We start from the raw sequence: 19,626 nt of genomic DNA, 5'->3' as shown, positions 1-19,626 counted from the left end.
GACGTACCTGGCTCTTATATAGATAGAGAATAGCATCAGCAGTGAGATATCTACCGGATCGATAGAAAGATCCCACCATTTTTCCAGCGGCCTTGGCAACAGATTTGATGTACGTGTTCCACTTAAGATCAGGAGTAATGGTCAAGCCAAGAAGCTTGTCAAAACTTGAGGCCTCCTGAAGACGAGAGCCATTCATTTCAATTGATGCCAGATGTGGATCAGAATGTTGATGATGTAAAGAGAGAAGCTTGGTTTTAGATGCATTAAAAGTAACCAGCCACTCCTTACCCATTGTACTACGTGCTCAAGATCAGAGGAGAGAGAATTGGAGAGAACTTGGTCGTTTACTGTCTTAGATGTGCTACCATAAATGGTAGTGTCGTCAGCATAGATGTCTACAAATGATGTAAGGATGTGATTTGGAAGATCATTAATATAGATCAGGAAAAGAGTTGGGTTCAGGATGGATCCCTGAGGGACACCGGCATTAATACTGTGAGCTTCTGATTTTTGCCCCTCAACTACTACTCTTATGAACCTATCAGAAAGAAATGATTTAATAATTGAGAAGACATTTCCAGCAATACCATAGCTAGAGATCTTATGAAGTAAACCTTTATGCCATACCCTATCAAAGGCCTTAGATATGTCAAGAGCAATTGCCCTAGAAAGGTTGCCTCCGTCGAGAGATTTGCTAATCCTATGAGATATAACTGTAAGCACATCTGCTGTAGATCTAGCAGAACGGAAACCATATTGAGTGTCACTAAGAAGGTTATTTTTGTTGAGATGGTTGATTACTTTTGTATTTAACACAGATTCCAGCAACTTACTCATGACGCACAGGAGACTTATTGGCCTGTACTGAGAGAGGGGTGAGCGATCACCTGAATTCTTAAATACAGGGCATACTGATGAAATTTTCCAGGGAGATGGGAAACTATTCTCCTTAAGACAACGTTTAAACAGTTTTGTAAGTATGGGCGCTAGTTCAGGTTGAAGTTTTTTGAGTACTATAATTGGAATACCGTCAGGGCCAGTTGCTTTACTACGATGACTTGTGTAAATGTCGACGAAAAAAACGACCCCGCCTTGTAGAAAATTGCCCAGTTGAAGGTAGAGGAATTGATGTTTTTGGCAAATTTGTCGATATTTGTCGTCCGAAAGACCAAGCTTTAAAACAATACCGATTTTTTTCTGGTTCCGATGCGTCTTTCGGAATTTTTTGCGATACATAAAAACACACATATTTTGCCTTTTATATAATAGAAGATAATTAATCATGGAATTCTTACTTTTAGCTGTTTAACTAGCTAAGAGACCCGACATTGTCCGGGATTGAAATGAATATCCACAAATTTTCTACATTTCCCATACTTGTATTGTCGTCGAAATCGATAAAATCTCCCATTTTACAATAAAATCGATTGATTGACGGCTCTGATTTGGGACCCACAAGAACGGAGCTTCACATGCCTTCCCGCGGTGACTTAGTCCACAATACAATTTTGTCTATAATAAAGAACCTATTGCATTTTATTAAATTATTTTTACATGATGGTTTGAATTATAGGTTTTGAAGGTGGGTGTAACTTAAAACTGAATTTTACTGAGGGCTTTATACACTATGCCACGGGTCCTAGCAGACAAAACTAGTATGAATTTTAGAAGCCTTAAACACGATGGAAAGATTCCCATATTCGAAAGGTACACCTGAAGGAGGTCGAAGGTTACACCGGCCGAAACGTTACGGAAATAACACTTAAGATGAGAATGTTAGTCGGAAGAATCCAAATAATGCGAATAACTTTTTGCATATTGGTATAGTCAAATAAATAGAGAATCGGGAGGGAATTACAAAAGGGTTTAATTCGAGGGAAAGAAGCTATTCGAGTAAAAAAAAAAACTTTCAGAACGAAGAGGTCTTAACAGTGAAATAGTGGTATTTCGAGCCTTCTACTTTTGCCAAAGGATAAGATGGCACCAACAGCCTTCTAATTTGGGCATCAGTAATAGAAGATGGCATAATGTAAGATAATTTAGTTTGATTTGGTTTGGTTTAGTTTGGTTTGGTTTGATTTGATTTGATTGTTTTCTTTTACGACATATCAATCCTTTTTGGGGTTATTTAATGCCGAATCAAGTTATTTTAGAAATAGTATTCATGTTGCATCCAGTTAAGGTTTTTATTCTTATGCCTCTTTGTATCTTCAATCGCCAGTTTGTAGTGTTTGCTTTGGTTGTTTTATAGTGGATTTTATCGTTTTTTTTCCTTGCCCTGCAGAACATGAATGAGTTTTGTAACGGGAGAGGGAAAAGAGTTACAGTATTAATGTTTGGTTAGTGAACCAGTAAGTTTTGCAAAAGGAAGCAGAAAAGCAAAAAAAACCATCAATGTTAGGTGCATTTCATCTCAGGAAGCCAATATCTTCAGACAGCCCGATCTGGTAGCACTGGAGAAAATTTCGACGGCTACCGAGTATTATCGGGCCTGAACAGCTAGTATTGAAATAAAAGTTGGTTGACGACGCATGAGAAATAAATAAGTAAATTTATGAAATAACGTTTCAATATGAATAGACGAGGCGAAGAAGGTTGAAAACAGGATGTATAAATTTACATTAATTCAGAACGGACATGAGCGACGTCAGTATTAATAACGATTAATGAGATCGTCTTTTTCGAAATAGGAACGATTGTCAATTAGCAATTAAATATTACTTCGTCAATGTTTGTTCGAAGTAAGAAGGAAAAGATGGAAACAGCGGGAAAAGGAAGGAACGAATTAAAGTGATAAAGAGAATGAATGAGTGAATGAAAGAATGAATGAATGAAAGAATGAATGACAGAATGAATGAAATAATGAATGAAAGAATGAATGAATGAAAAAATGAATGAATGACAATGAATGAATCAAAGAATGATGAATGACAAAATGAATGAATGACAGAATGAATGAATGACAGAATGAATGAATGACAGAATGAAAGAATGAATGAATGAAAGTGGCGAACAAAAAAAAGAACAGAAATAAATGAGGCGGGAAATAAAGAAAGATGATGAAACGTATATATATATATATATATATATATATATATATATATATATATATATAAGAGAAAGAAGGAAAAGATGAAAACGGCGGAAAAGTAAAAAGTTAAACTTTACAGTCAAAATTTATTGTTCGACTGAATACTTCAAAAAAACAATTTACAAAGTCCTTATTCTGCGGAGTTTCAAAGAATGTTGTTCTTGTTATTCTTCTCATCACATGACAGAAAGAAATTAGCAAATTATACTTGTAGCAATGCTAGCATTCGCTAGTTAAGGCAGTAAGTGAAACCGCAACTTATTGTAGTCATAAATTGCCAAGAAAAGAAGTGAAAAAAGGTTGGATATGTAAAAAAAAAACATTAAAAAAAAAACGCGTATTATATTTAATTTCACTACTATATATATATATATATATATATATATGTGTGTGTGTGTGTGTGTGTGTGTGTGTGTGTGTGTGTGTGTGTGTGTGTGTGTGTGTGTGTTGTTCTTCTTCTTCTTGCTGTTGTTCGCATCCTTCCGTCTACATAGACGATCGAGAATCGCGTCCGAAGGTTGTCATGAGTGGTGGCAACTGTTGCTGTGAATAAGCAAACCGATACGGGAGCGGCAGATTCTGTGGCACTTCCCGCAGGGATACCCTCTGTCATGCTATGCGGATGTTGCTGCTGATGCTGTCCTTTTGTACCTGCCTCTCTTCTCCTCCCACTGTTCATCTCTTCTCTCCTCACTCAGCCGGACACATTTCTGGATTTTGACCCTCCAGGAGTCACGGTCTGCAGCATAGAATTCAATATCAACAGGGTTGATGTTGCCGGATTTTAAGTCCCCTTTGCACACATTCTTAAATTTGAGGAGTGGTCTACCGGTTGGTCTGCTGCATGAGAACGATGTGCCCTAGCCAGGGCAGATGTCTCTGGAAGAGGAGGGCAAACATGCTTGGAAGATTTGCTTTGGCAAGAACATCTTCATTCGGAGCGCGGTCCTACCGTATATATATATATATATATATATATATATATATATATATATATATATATATATATATATATATACTATAATAATCATTAAATACCTACAGACACTAGTGTTTCATCCTTTCAGGAATCATCAATGCCGGGTGCCACGATAAACACTAGTCGATGGATTCGAACCCGACAACAGAAGCCATTTTTGGCTTTATTAGCATCGATTCGGTTACCGTTAACCGTGAGAAATACAGTTAAATTTTAAACATTTATTTTTTTTAATGTTTTTTAACGTCTGTCAGAGTGATCTAATCATTATACGATGATCAGCGCAAATGAGCTAAATTGATTGACTTTTATTTCAACTGAAAGTGCTCAACAATAAGAAATGAGTTTCTTAAAGAGGCTGACATAATTATTTGCTATAATAATTATTAAATACCTACAGACACTAGTTTTTCATCCTTCGCTATTGAATAATATATATATATATATATATATATATATATATATATATATATATTTGGTTGATGAGCTGTGAAACAGCGAAACAGTACTGTATGTGGATGACTATTGCTCCTCATCTTGAGTTGAGCATATTGAGAAGATATACACGTATTACCATTAGCATATAAGCGATGCTCTTTGTGTAAACAAATCGAGCGGAGGTATTTCGGACGATGTCAAAATATCGTTAAACTCACTACTCGCTCAGCAGCCGCCAATAGCGTAATGGTAAGGAGCCTTGACTGTCGTACAGACGGTTCGGTTTCAATCTTGGTTTGAGGTAGTTGGCTGCCTAGCCGCACTGATGAGCTGCGAAACAGTACTGTATGTGGATGACTATATATATATATATATATATATATATATATATATATATATATATATATATATATATATATATATATACATAATCTGGGTAAGTTATCCATTAAAAGGCGTTGAGTGAAATTTTAAAATTAAATAAGATACGTGTTACATTTTTTTTAACTTTATAAAAGAAACGAATGTTTATTTTTAAAGAGATATATTTCGGAGATATACACTCCTTTTTCAATATATATATATATATATATATATATATATATATATATATATATATATATATATATATATATATATTTCCTCTTTTTCTTCGCCATGGTGTTGAATAGAGAATTTGAGTTGAGTCCACATGATGTTAGCTGCGGATTTTTCACTAGGCGGATAATTATGCATGTAACACAAATTTTATTTAATTTTCAAATTTTACTCAAGGTCTTTTAATGGATAACCTACCCAGATTTTCAAACCACGCGCGACAACGCGTGATTATCCGGCTACAGATAAATCCGCAGCTTACATGATGTGGACTAAACTCAAATTCTCCCATTCAACACCATGGCGAAGAAAAAGAGGAAAATTATATATATATATATATATATATATATATATATATATATATATATATATATATATATATATTATTCAAGTACGTCTGATTGAACACGACAGAGTTATTCTTTTTTCCGATTTTTCTGGATATCTTTTCAATTCACTGAGCGGTCTTTTTTTTCAGCTGGCATATGTATATAATAGCGCCTAAAAGTAGTTGTTCAGCCATATTCTTCTCAAGAGCTTTCTATTTGTCCTCAAATTAACACACGAACTAAATATAAATATAAAATACCATTTCTCAACGTATTAGTATATTCAAGCAACTCAACTAAATACATAACTTCAACACACAAAAAACTATCAACAGTAGTGCAATACTCTTAAATTACCATAGCGAATGCCAATATATATATATATAGTAAATTATAAAATGTATATGGCGATTAAGCTACACTGGATATTCCGCGTTTTATCCACTCTAGGACTCTTCAGGCTAAAAGCAGATTGGCTAACTAAAATCTCAATAGAAGATGCGCATATAAAAACGATAAACAACCTCAGAATTCGCGCATAAGCCTGAAGAGTCCTAGAGTGAACAAAACGCAGAATATTCAGTGTAGCTTAATCGCCATATATATTTTATAACTTACTAACTAGCTCTACCTAACTATTGAGCACTTTTGAAGTAAATACTTAAAGTTTACGCATAAATCTATACTTTCGTATATTAATTTTATGTGAGTAAATTAAGTAGTTATATATGTATATATATATATATGCATATATATATATAAAAGAATTAATAATTGTCCAAAAATGAATAGCAGTTTATTAAAAAATATACTATAATGAGGCTCTATTTAGATATAAGTTACAAATATAAAATTAGTTTTAATAAAACAAAAAATGAACTAAATGAAGCCCAATATACATGGATCTAACCAATATGATCTAACCAATATGGTCTAACCAATATGATCTAGCCAATAGGATCTAGCCAATATGATCTAGCCAATATGGTCTAACCAATATGATCTAACCAATATGATCTAACCAATATGATCTAACCAATATGGTCTAACCAATATGATCTAACCAATATGGTCTAACCAATATGATCTAACCAATATGATCTAACCAATATGATCTAATCAATATGATCTAACCAATATGATCTAACCAATATGATCTAACCAATATGATCTAACCAATATGGTCTAACCAATATGATCTAACCAATATGATCTAACCAATATGGTCTAACCAATATGATCTAACCAATATGATCTAACCAATATGGTCTAACCAATATGATCTAACCAATATGATCTAACCAATATGATCTAACCAATATGGTCTAACCAATATGATCTAACCAATATGGTCTAACCAATATGATCTAACCAATATGATCTAACCAATATGATCCAACCAATATGATCTAACCAATATGATCTAATCAATATGATCTAACCAATATGATCTAACCAATATGATCTAACCAATATGATCTAACCAATATGATCTAACCAATATGATCTAACCAATATGGTCTAACCAATATGATCTAACCAATATGATCTAACCAATATGATCTAACCAATATAATCTAACCAATATGATGTAGCCAATATGATCTAACCAATATGATCTTATCAATATGATCTAACCAATATGATCTAACCAATATGATCTAACCAATATGATCTAACCAATATGATCTAACCAATATGGTCTAACCAATATGATCTAACCAATATGATCTAACCAATATGATCTAACCAATATGGTCTAACCAATATGGTCTAACCAATATGATCTAACCAATATGATCTAACCAATATGATCTAACCAATATGGTCTAACCAATATGGTCTAACCAATATGATCTAACCAATATGATCTAACCAATATGATCTAACCAATATGGTCTAACCAATATGGTCTAACCAATATGATCTAACCAATATGGTCTAACCAATATGATCTAACCAATATGGTCTAACCAATATGATCTAACCAATATGATCTAACCAATATGATCTAACCAATATGGTCTGACCAATATGATCTAACCAATATGATCTAACCAATATGATCTAACCAATATGATCTAACCAATATGATCTAACCAATATCACTGAATAATAGGGAAAGAATAGGAGAACAGATAACTCTAGAACAAGTCGCAATACAACTGAAATGATCAGACCCAATATGATACAAAAGCAATTAAACAAAGAAAAACAGGAGACGATTCGCAACATGGTTTAACCCACCTTATAGTAAACATATTCCCTCGAATCTTTCAAAAATCTTTTAGAGCATCATTGAAAGGAATTTTTCTAGAGATATATTGCGGTAAATTCTTTAATAAAATATACTTAAAATCTGGCAGAATTTATAATAGGATATCATAACACTAAAATACAAAAGGTTTGCAGCTCCCAAGTTGAACACGAGCCCAATAATAACTGAAGATTAATGTAATTAATACCAAGACTTACATCGGATCTGCGGTCAACGAAAGATACAGAAATCATCGGCTCTTTCAAGACTAAATGAAAAGTAGAATCGAACATACCACCCATTTTTTCGTTATATATATATATATATATATATATATATATATATATTTATTTATTTAAATATGTATAAATAAAAATCAATACGAAAAATATATAAATGTTTATATCTTTTCTGTATTTATTTCCTGTGTTTTGACGTGTAGGAATACAAAAAAAGGTGTGTTTCTTTCAAAAGCACATATTTTCGGCCGATCCTTCGATCTTCCTCAGTAAATGATAGAAAAAATTATATATATATATATATATATATACACAAGTGAATTTAGTTTAAAAACAAATGGCTACACATAAGCATACATGTTTCAGCGAAAACCCAGTAAGGGAATCGCTTCGTTAGGCTGAAACATGTATGCTTATGTGTAGCCATTTGTTTGTAAACTAAATTCACTTATTTTTGGCTCTGTCTAAACATTGAACACTCTTTTGCGTGACACACTTATATATTTTGTTTTAAACAAACAAATAATTACTACCAATACAATATATATATATATATATATATATATATATATATATATATAGGGAAATTGTTTAAGAATAAAACACATTATCAATTAAAATGGCCAATTCAAGGTGAAAAAAAATAAATACATTACTGTAATCTGTGCAATAAAAAACAAGAAATTATTTTTTTAAAATTCTATTCGTAGCATAACATACATGCTGGCTTATTTCAAACCATTATTGTAAAATTCCAGAATATATATAATATATAATATAAAGTCCACACTGAAATACATTATTAATGCCTACTGGAGAGAACTTGAATGCCTACTTGAAAGAACTTGAATACCTAATGGACACCATCCTCGAGTATCTAAGGTCTCACTGTACAGGGGTTTGTCATAAAAACATGGGAATACTTTTCCGTAGAAGTAAACTCTGACCAAATATTCAAAATCACATATTATTCGCCCCAAATATTTAAAATCATATAGTATTCGCTGCCCAAATAAGATATCATTATATCTAACTTACATTAGCTTTTACGAGGAATAGTTAACCTTCTTCGAGTGATGTTACCTCAAGTAATAGCACGAAGCTGGATACTCCACCAGACTAGATAAATTCTTGTCCTGGAATCCAGTAAGATCAAGAGATGAAAACGAAAGATATAATGCAACATATGAAAATGGTTAATTGGGGAGAAAATTATGTTCTCAATTTCTTTATTAACTCGGTGTTTGAGAGATAAAGAACTTTAATGGAACATCCGAATATCTATGTATCTCGTATAGAGTTTAAGTGTTAGCCCCAGGTTGTGGGCCCCTTGATTTCTGATAACTTCGACTGAAGTAAAATGAAACAAAAATAAAACTTCAACAGAAATAAATTGCTAGTGGTCAAGAGAATGGAATATAGTAGGAAATTCGCGATCTGTAGTTTTTTGTCTGTGTGTTTTTTTATTGTTAATCGCCGCATTTTTTTTTCCATTTTTATTGAATTTATTTTTGTGTTTTTTTTTTGTTTTGTTTTGTTTTTTTTTGTTTTTTATCAGGTTATGAGGTTTTAGAATTGAGAGAAATTTTAGGGAAATTTCCCTAATAAAATAAAATAACACAATTCTATGAACAATGACAAACAACTTCTTCAACTTAACAAGGGAAAGGTTTATTTGCAAAGCGTACTGAAGGAAGAAAGTAGAGTCGGGTCTCCACTGCCTTACGAGGTAGTTACAACCCGCGGCTGTCGTCAATACCTTTAGTAGGAGCAGCGAAGAGAACAGGCGTCTAGCACCGACGAAGGCTGGTAGCGTAAGAGAGAGTTTTCTTCTGGGACCGGAAGCTGTCTGGTCCCTAGGGGTCAATTTGTATTCGTGCGCAAGTCCTCAGATTGGACAGTCTAGCGCCTCATCACTCACTCAGAGGAAGCGAATGCGCGAGAAGAAAAGGGGTCCATTTGTGTCTGCTACATAACCCCCTGCTTAGGCTGAAAGCCGACAGAGAGAAAGGTAGCATAACAAATAGCAGAAAGAAAAATACAATAAGAAATGTCCGTCTCTTTAGGTTATTTTCTTGCAGAAAAAAATGTTCTTACTTTTCTGTGAAAAGTTGGAATATTTGCAGAAAACGTTCTGTTCTAAAAAGGAGAGAAGAAAAAATGTTCTTTTTCAACAGAAATACACTGTTTTGCAAAGTCTCTTCGGCCAATGTACCCGTCGACCACTACGTGTAGTGGTCACATAATTGTTCTCACGTGGAACATTTACCTCAGGTGTATGATTATGCTGTGTGTATGTTGGAGGAATGTGTGGCTCAGGTGTTAATGTGTCCAGAAAGGCTCTTTTTACCCTATCTACCGATACTGTCTCTTTTTTACCACTAATGTCTAGGATAAAAGTTTTATCAGTGCGTGAAAGCACGCGATAAGGGCCAGTGTAAGGTGGAGTTAGGGGGGCTTTTACTGCGTCCTTTCTAAGGAATACGTGAGTCCATGTCGCTATGTCCTTCGGAACCAAAGATTTAATGGTCTGTTCCCTAGGGTGCATCGGCGGTAGCTTACTGAGATAAGCTCGTAGTCTGTTGACATATAGAGCTGTGTCAGTTGATATATCCTCTATCGGGGTCAGCATCTGACCTGGCAACGATAGAGGTACTCCATAGACCAGTTCGGCTGCGGAATATCCCAGGTCCTCCTTGATTGATGCCCGACAGCCAAGAAGGATGACCGGTATGTACTCGCTCCATCGCTGTTGATCAGGGTAAGCGCGTAATGCAGCTTTCAATTGGCGATGGAAGCGTTCTATCATCCCATTTGAAGCAGGGTGATAGCTTGTTGTCCGAATGCGAGTGATCCCGAGGATCTTGGACAGTTCCCGGAATAGGTGGGATTCGAATTGTGCACCACGATCAGTGGTGATTGTAGTGGGAACTCCGTAGCGCGATATCCAGCCTGATATAAGGGCTCGCGCTACAGATTCAGCCGAAATGTCACTAAGTGGGATGGCTTCTGGCCACCGTGTGAAACGGTCTATGCAGGTCAGGAGATAAGTGAATCCCTGACTGACCGGCCATGGTCCGACCAAGTCAATGTGAACATGGCTAAACCGAGCGTCTGGGGTGCTGAATGTTCCAAGGGGTGCGCGGATATGCTCGTGCACCTTTGATTTTTGGCAGGATACACAGGAACGTGACCAAGCAATGATGTCACGCCTCATGTTAGGCCAGAAAAATCTAGCTGTAATCAGCTTTACTGTGGCTTTGCGTCCGGGGTGTGCCAGGTTGTGTAGAGTGTCGAAAACAACTCTACGGTGGGTCGTTGGAACGAATGGTCGAGGTGAATCCGTTGAGGTGTCACAGATAATCTGCGTGTCAGAAGTAGGCACGGGCAGATATGCGAATTTGCAAGTCCCGAATTCAGGTGACGATGGATCCAACGTGTCCAGACTTGGCTGGTCTAAGGCCATCTGTTGCAAATCGATATCCGATGGTGAGGACAGAGAATTGATGGGCAGGCGAGACAATGCGTCTGCTGCTGCGTTCTGCTCACCCGCGATATGTCGGATATCACTAGTAAACTGCGAAACAAAGTCCAAATGATGTGTTTCGCGGGGAGAATATTTGTCCGGCTTAGCACGCAGTGCGTATGTAAGCGGACGGTGATCGGTGTAGATCACAAATTGTCGGCCCTCGAGTGAATGTTGGAAGTGTTTCACTGCGAGGTACATTGCCAGTAGTTCGCGGCCAAACGTGCTGTAACGTTGTTCGGCCGGTTTCAGCTGTCGCGAAAAGTATGCTAGAGGTTGTAACTGTTGTTGGTGCTGCTGTTGCAGCACTGCACCTACAGCTGCGCCCGATGCATCAACGACCAGTGAAAACTGGGCATCGGGTACAGGATGTGCCAGCAAAGATGTCGTCGCTAGTTTATTTTTCACTTCCGCAAATGCTTTAAGTTGGATCTCATTAAGTGAGATCTGCTCGTTTTTCTTCTTCCTGTTACGTAACAGGTCGGAAAGAGGAGCTAAGAGATCCGCACAGTGTGGGATAAAGCGTCTGTAGTAATTCAACAGACCAAGGAAGTGCCTAAGTTGGCGAAGTGAAGTGGGCGGTTGAAGGTCTTGTAGAGCCTTCACCTTTTCCGGCAACGGAGATATACCGTCTGGGCTGATAATGTGGCCCAGGAAAACTAGTGACGTAACACCGAAAACGCATTTACCAGGGTTAATCCTCACTTGGTATTGCTGAAACCGTTCAAAAAGTAGGCGGAGGTGAGTGACGTGTTCCTCAGGTGAGGCACTAGCCACGAGAATGTCATCTATATAGTTATAGACGAAATCTAAATCACGCACTACTTCATCCATAAAGCGCTGAAAAGTACTGGCAGCGTTACGTAGGCCGAAAGGCATAGTAAGAAATTCAAACGCTCCAAATGGAGTTGTAACCGCAGTTTTGGGTATGTCGGCCGGATTCACCGGGATCTGATGGTAAGCCTTAACCAGATCTAGCTTAGAGAAAGTCTTACAACCATGCAGAGAGGAAGCAAAGTCCTGAATATGCGGGATTGGGTAACGATCAGGTACCGTCATGGCATTGAGTCGTCTATAGTCCCCAGTTGGACGCCAATCTCCGTCTCGTTTTGGAACCATATGCAGAGGGGAAGCCCAAGGACTGGACGAGGGGCGTATAATTCCCAACTGTAGCATATGATTAAATTCTGCCTTCGCTGCTTTAAGTTTATCCACAGGAAGGCGACGAGGGCGTGAGAACACAGGAGCACCTGTGGTCTCAATATGATGTTTTGTGGTGTGCGTGGGTTTGCTCACCACAAAATTTAAATTGGTTAACTCCGGGTAGGAGTGTAGCACCTCATGGTATGGGTCATTTGCAGCGGCAATGAAAAATACCGGGCTGATAGATGGGGCATTAGATAACGAGCCAGGGACGGAAAGTTCCGTGCTAGCGTCTATCAGCCGGCGTCTGCGCATGTCGACCATTAAATTAAAATTATGCAAGAAATCCGCGCCTAGTATGGGGTACGGTAGATCTGCTACAGTGAAAACCCACGTAAAGTCTCTCCGTAAATTCAAGTCCAGAGAACGTGAAATTTGACCGTACGTGGGGATAGGTGAATGGTTCACCGCTTGCAGTGTTATCAATGACACTGGTGGCCTTTCTTTAAGTAGCCTAAGTGGCCATATACTACAAACAGCGCCAGTGTCTACCAAGCAACGTGCTTGAGATTTTACGTCAGTGACGAAATAGGCACGGTTATTTGCATTTTGTGGAAAGTTTGCCGTGCTCGTCTTTCCACAATTTAGTTTCCCTGGTTGTTAAAAGTGCAGGGCATTTTACAATTCCGTGCTTCAGCGCCATAGCGACTATGATAAAAACATAGTCCCGGCATGTTTGCACGGCGACGGTGGTGCGGGGAAGATGAGCGGCTTTTGTAGCGGCGTCTGGGTGAGTGCGACCTGCCCATATTGAGCTTGCTCACCTCTCTAGTGAGGCGTTCGATGGCCGTTAGTATAGCCACCGATGTAGCATCCTGTCTTACATTTGCGGTGCCTGCGGGTACCTCAGCAGGCTGTTGTGGAATCGCCGCGGTGGTAGGCCCCCTCACAAAGTCCATGACCTTGTCCGCCGATGCTGCTACTACATCGACGGTGTGTTTTTCAAACATTGGCGCAAGTATGGCCTTTACCTGCGCCGGCAGCCTTGAGAAAAAGAGCTGCTTAATTAAGGCACTGTCAGGAGGGACGTCCTCTGCCAGTTCCCTCATTCTACGGAGAAGTTCCGTCGGCCTGCGGTCACCTAAGTGCTCGTCATGGACCAGCGTTTGAAAACGCTTTTCCGCCGACACGGACGTCCGTAGTAGCACCTCCCGTTTTATGCTATCGTAAGTGGAGTTTAACGGGGTGTCCGTTATTAAGTCCTTGACCGCAGGAGTCAATGACGCGGGGAAGGCACTGAATAAAATGTGCAGCTTCGTTTGCTCTGACACGTTGTTCGCCGCAAAATAAGACTCGAGTTGAGCAAACCAGACCCGGACGTCCCCAGCGAAGGCAGGCAACATTGTCATCGTCACTACCGAAAGTAGATACCAAATATTTTTAAAAAAATATATATATATAATGTATCCGAAATCTGAAAGGACGCCGAATATGGACCACGTGGAGAAGAAAGGAGAAATATGGAGAAAATCTTTAAACAGAGACAATACAAAAAAAAAAAAAATTTAACAGGCTAATGGGGGAGAAGAAAGAAACAAAATTACCATGAAATAAAGCTAAAACAAAATTATATCAGGAAGAGCCGTGAAGCAAAAAAAAATGTGGACAATATGGGTTTTTTTTTTTTTTTTTTTTTTTATAAATGTGTGTGAACCTGAAGATAAATGAACTCTTTAAGTACTTACATTTTGGCCGAAGAGTGCTAATGCGGAAAAACTTCGTGAAAGTTCTTTTTTTTTTTTTTTTTTTTTTTTTTTTTTTGAGTTTTTTCTTTTTCGTACACCAAGAAAGTGTCACCTCTTTTTGTAGGTTGGCGTTCTTTTTTTTATGTGTAGCCCGCCGTTGTGAAAGAAAAGGGTGTTTTTTCTTTGTTTTTTTTTTTTTTTTGTATGCTCCTTAGTTTATAATATATATATATATATATATATATATATATATATATATATATATATATATATATATATATATATATATAACGGGAAAAAAACGATAAGGAAGAGAGGGAAATAACGTCTTTTTTTTTTCTTTTTTTTTTTTTTTTTAAGTTTTAAATGTGCTCTCCCGAATCCGTTGTCTGTTTATGTGTGTGGTTGGAAACCATGTGCTGGTTTTTAAAATGCGCGCCTTACCCTGTTAAAAAGCGAAAGAAGTGTCTGTTCGGAAATGTGTTATCACGACGGAGTCACCATTTTAGGGAAATTTCCCTAATAAAATAAAATAACACAATTCTATGAACAATGACAAACAACTTCTTCAACTTAACAAGGGAAAGGTTTATTTGCAAAGCGTACTGAAGGAAGAAAGTAGAGTCGGGTCTCCACTGCCTTACGAGGTAGTTACAACCCGCGGCTGTCGTCAATACCTTTAGTAGGAGCAGCGAAGAGAACAGGCGTCTAGCACCGACGAAGGCTGGTAGCGTAAGAGAGAGTTTTCTTCTGGGACCGGAAGCTGTCTGGTCCCTAGGGGTCAATTTGTATTCGTGCGCAAGTCCTCAGATTGGACAGTCTAGCGCCTCATCACTCACTCAGAGGAAGCGAATGCGCGAGAAGAAAAGGGGTCCATTTGTGTCTGCTACAAAATAAACAGTAACTATATAGGTTATAAAATTTTTTAATAAATATTGTGCACGCGTGTGTATATAAATGTATATATGTGTATCTATACGTATATGTCCGTGCGCATATATATCTATATATGGATATAGGTTCGGTTTTATACATTTATATCTGTGTGCTATATGTGTGTATCCGTGTGTATGTACATGTATATGCGTGTGACCATATATATCTATGTACGGATATAAGTTCGGTCATATATATATATATATATATATATATATATATATAGAGAGAGAGAGAGAGAGAGAGAGAGGGAAAGACAGACAGACAGACAGACAGAGGCAGAGAGAGAGAGAGAGAGAGAGAGAGAGAGAGATTCCTTGGACACGGATCTAACTTAATAACTTGATTTGAGCCCAAAACAATAAAGGTTAAGGGGTCATAACAGGGGTCAAAGCTTTTCAAAACATTGACCTCTGCGGTCTCTACCAAATTACTCAGACAATTTCTGGTCTAAACATTTGGAATTTTATATAAAGGATATTTAGAGATAGTAAAGCTTTTTAATCGGTTTGGGTCGAAAATTTGAGCTACAAGTATATAAATCTATGTATGTATGTGTGCATGTCTGCCTAAAACTTTCGACAGAGGCGACGTATTGTCACAAGATCAGTATTGTTTTTAAGCTTAACCCTTCAGACGACAAATACCAAAAAATTGGCTAAAAACATTAATTTCTTCATCCTCAACTGGGCACTTTTTTACAGGGAGGGGTTGTTTTTTCCGCCGATATTTTTGAAAGCTATCCCCTCTTTTCGATTGTCTAGCCTTAATTTAAACCTATGTCACTTCCGGTTTGAAGGTCGTCGTAACAGCAAAGACGTCATGTCTTTTCCCCGTTCTTTTCCTCCTTCGCGATATGGGTTCGAGCCTGCCTTTCTACTACCACTTCTTTTTTCTACACATACACCGCCAAACACCCCTTTACATTTATTGTTTTGGGCTCAAATCAAGTTATTAAGTTAGATCCATCTCAAAGTAACCTATATCTAAAATTTCAATTGCTTATACCTCAAAATGGCGAAGGATTTTGGTAGACTTCTCAAAGGTCAAATCGTTGAACTTTGACCCCTTAACAGCGAAATTTTTGGCCGAAAACGGATTACAAAGATTTTCCCCAATCTCAGTATCCTGCATATCAAATGTCGAGTCTGTAGACTGAAAATTTACAGAGTTATAAATGCACATACACACACACACACACACTTTCACTTTTATAGATATACTAGCATTTCGGCCCGGCGTTGCCCGAGTGTTTAGAGTTGTATGCTGAGCAAGCAAAAAAAAACGGTCAATTTTTTTAACTTTGACTCCTATTATGACTCCTTTACATTTATTGTTTGGGCTCCAACTAAGTTATTAAGTTAGATCCATGTCCAAGGAACCTATATCTAAAATTTCAAGTGGGTAGACCAAAAATTGTTGGAGGAATTTGGTAGAGTTCTCAAAGGCTAAATCGTTGAACTTTGACTCCTTAACAGCCAAATTTTTGGCCGAAAACCGATCACATCGATTTTCCCAAATCTCAGTACCCTGTATATCAAATTTCGAGTCTGTAGACTTAAAATCGACAGAGTTATTGCGTAGGGAAATGTACACACACAGACACACAGATACACAGACACGTTCTCTTTTATAGATATATAGATATATATATATGTGTGTGTGTGTGTTTGTCTGTGTGTGTGCGTGTGTGTGTGTATATATATATATGTTTCTTCATTAATATTTCACTTTTTATTCATGCCAATCCTCCAGTTTATTACAGAGCATCAAACAAATAAATGACAACAAGAAAGAAAATAACTGAGGATGTAGTTTGACTCCAAAATATATTTAAATTATAAATTTCAAGCAAGTTAAATAAGTGTTTGTTTTCTTAATATTGCGTTACGATTTGGCTTTCTAGCGCACGTGATGTGTATTTTATTTATTACAATTAAATATACGCTTCTATAATGGAACAACACCCTTCACACACACACACACTCGTACACACACATACACACACACACATATAGATATAGATATGTCAAGCTGATTGGCTAATTAATAATTCAATAGCATGCGCATACATAAAAACGCGAGGTAACCACAACTCTTTGCATAAGCCTGACGAATTCTCACGAGAATGAAACGCGGAATATTCTGTGTAGCTTAATTGCCGTATATATTTTTATAACTTACTACCTAGCCCTACCTATGCATTGAGCACTGTTGAAGTAAATACTGCAAATTTACGCATAAAATTATATTTTCATACATTAATTTATTTAATAAAATTTACTAGTCAAACACACACACACTCATATATATATATATATATATATATATATATATATATATATATATATGTAAAATTAAAGTAAATTATAAATATTAAAGAATTAATATTTATAAAATTATCTCAGCCAGATATAAAAGCTCGATAATACCAAATAGGAAATAGAGCTTATAATATGAGCAAACAGTTAATGAAATATGTTTCTAGTGTTTCCTTTTCAGATTAAATATGTTTTTAACTCATTTCAAAGTGTTTTTTAACATTTCATTAACTGTTAGCTCATATATATATATATATATGTATATATATATATATATATATATATATATATATATATATATATAAGCACGTATTAACATAAATTCTATGTATTAGCCTGACAAATGCTTTGTGTGATTAAAATGCTGTGTAGTTTAATAGCCACATTATCATAATAATAATAATAATAATAATAATAATAATAATAATAATAATAATAATAATAATTCTGATTTCGTTTATCAACGTCTCTCTGGAAAGGGATGGGATTCATTTCCAGAGGATTTCCCTTAATCCCGGATTCAAACCAGGAGCTTCAAAGATCAACCGTGTTCCTAATGTCTATTATTATTATTATTATTATTATTATTATTATTATTATTATTATTATTATTATGATGATGATGATGATTATTATTATTATTAGTATTATTATTATTATTATTATTATTATGATGATGATGATGATGATGATGATAATGATGATTATTATTATTATTATTATTATTATTATTATTATTATTTATACATAAATAAATAGGGAGAGACATACAGACAAACGGAAAATGAGATATAGATATGCAGTGGAGCTGGTCTTATAAAAAAAATAAAAATTAAAACAAATACGCCACAAATCGATGCTACTTTCCCTCGGCGCCATTTTAAAAAGCTTCTAAAAAGTCCGTCCTCGAACTTCCTACTTTTTCGCAAGTTTATCAAGATCAAATCTACGAACGACGCATTTCCCCTCACACGCCCCCCCTCTCCTCCCCTACGGAGCATAATAAAATATCCGACTGGTCAACGACGTTCGTTTCAAGCCGATTCGATCGATAAACAAATTGGCGCTGTTTTTCAACCGTTCCTTTCTTATCGTTTCCTTTCTTTTCCTATTGTTTTCTTTTTGTTTTTCTTTTCTTTTTTTTTACTTTTTTCTTTTTTTATTGTTGTTGTTGTCTTTATTAAATTGAGCGGCAAAAAAAAAAAACGCTCGTCTAATCTCTGTAATCTTCATGAAATAAACGATACTGGTCTATTTCCATCACGACGAAAAAATGGCGGAGAAACATGTTCGTCTCATTTCTGATTCGGTAATCGTTTATTTAATTTTTTTGTTGCTTTTAGAGATGCATCCGTTTCTACCGGTCGCTATGTCCTCCTGTCTGTCACGCTTCAATTTAAAATTCAGACTTTTACTCAAGACGTGAAACGGTAGATATACAGGGTGTCCGTAAAGTTACTATACAGTCTTATTGTTTTATTGTATTATATTTGTATTAATAGTTAATATTTTACTGTATAGTAACTTTACGGACACCCTGTATATTAGGTTGACAAGAGGTTTCTGGCGAAATTATTAATTTTGATTTCAAATGACATATTTTCAAAGAAATTTTTTGTTATAATTCTTTATATATCATTTTGAAGAGCGTTTTTCACTCTATCTAATCACTTAAATTGCAATCGTTTTTAAAAAATTGTTTTCTTTCCAGAGCGTTGAATAAAAGCTGGAATAAAAAGCAAATTCGCACAATTCTCTTATTTCAATTTAATCTTGGCCAGAAAAGCCACTGAAACAGCCCGCAGTATCAAGGAAGCGTTTGGCCTAGGAACCACTACTGAACGCACTGCACAATGGTGGTTTAAGAAATTTTGTGGCGATGGCGGGAGTCTTGAAGATGATGAGCGTAATGGTCGGCCATCGGATGTTGACAACGATCAATTAAGAGGCTTAATTGGAGCCAACCCACGCACAATTGTTCGAGAACTTGCTTCTGAATTATCGTATACGACGATTTCCAACCAC

The sequence above is a fragment of the Euprymna scolopes genome, chromosome 22, assembly GCF_053919585.1.
Source record: "Euprymna scolopes isolate OS-2025 chromosome 22, ASM5391958v1, whole genome shotgun sequence".
NCBI classification, from domain to species: domain Eukaryota; kingdom Metazoa; phylum Mollusca; class Cephalopoda; order Sepiida; family Sepiolidae; genus Euprymna; species Euprymna scolopes.
This window is presented reverse-complemented; position numbering follows the sequence as displayed.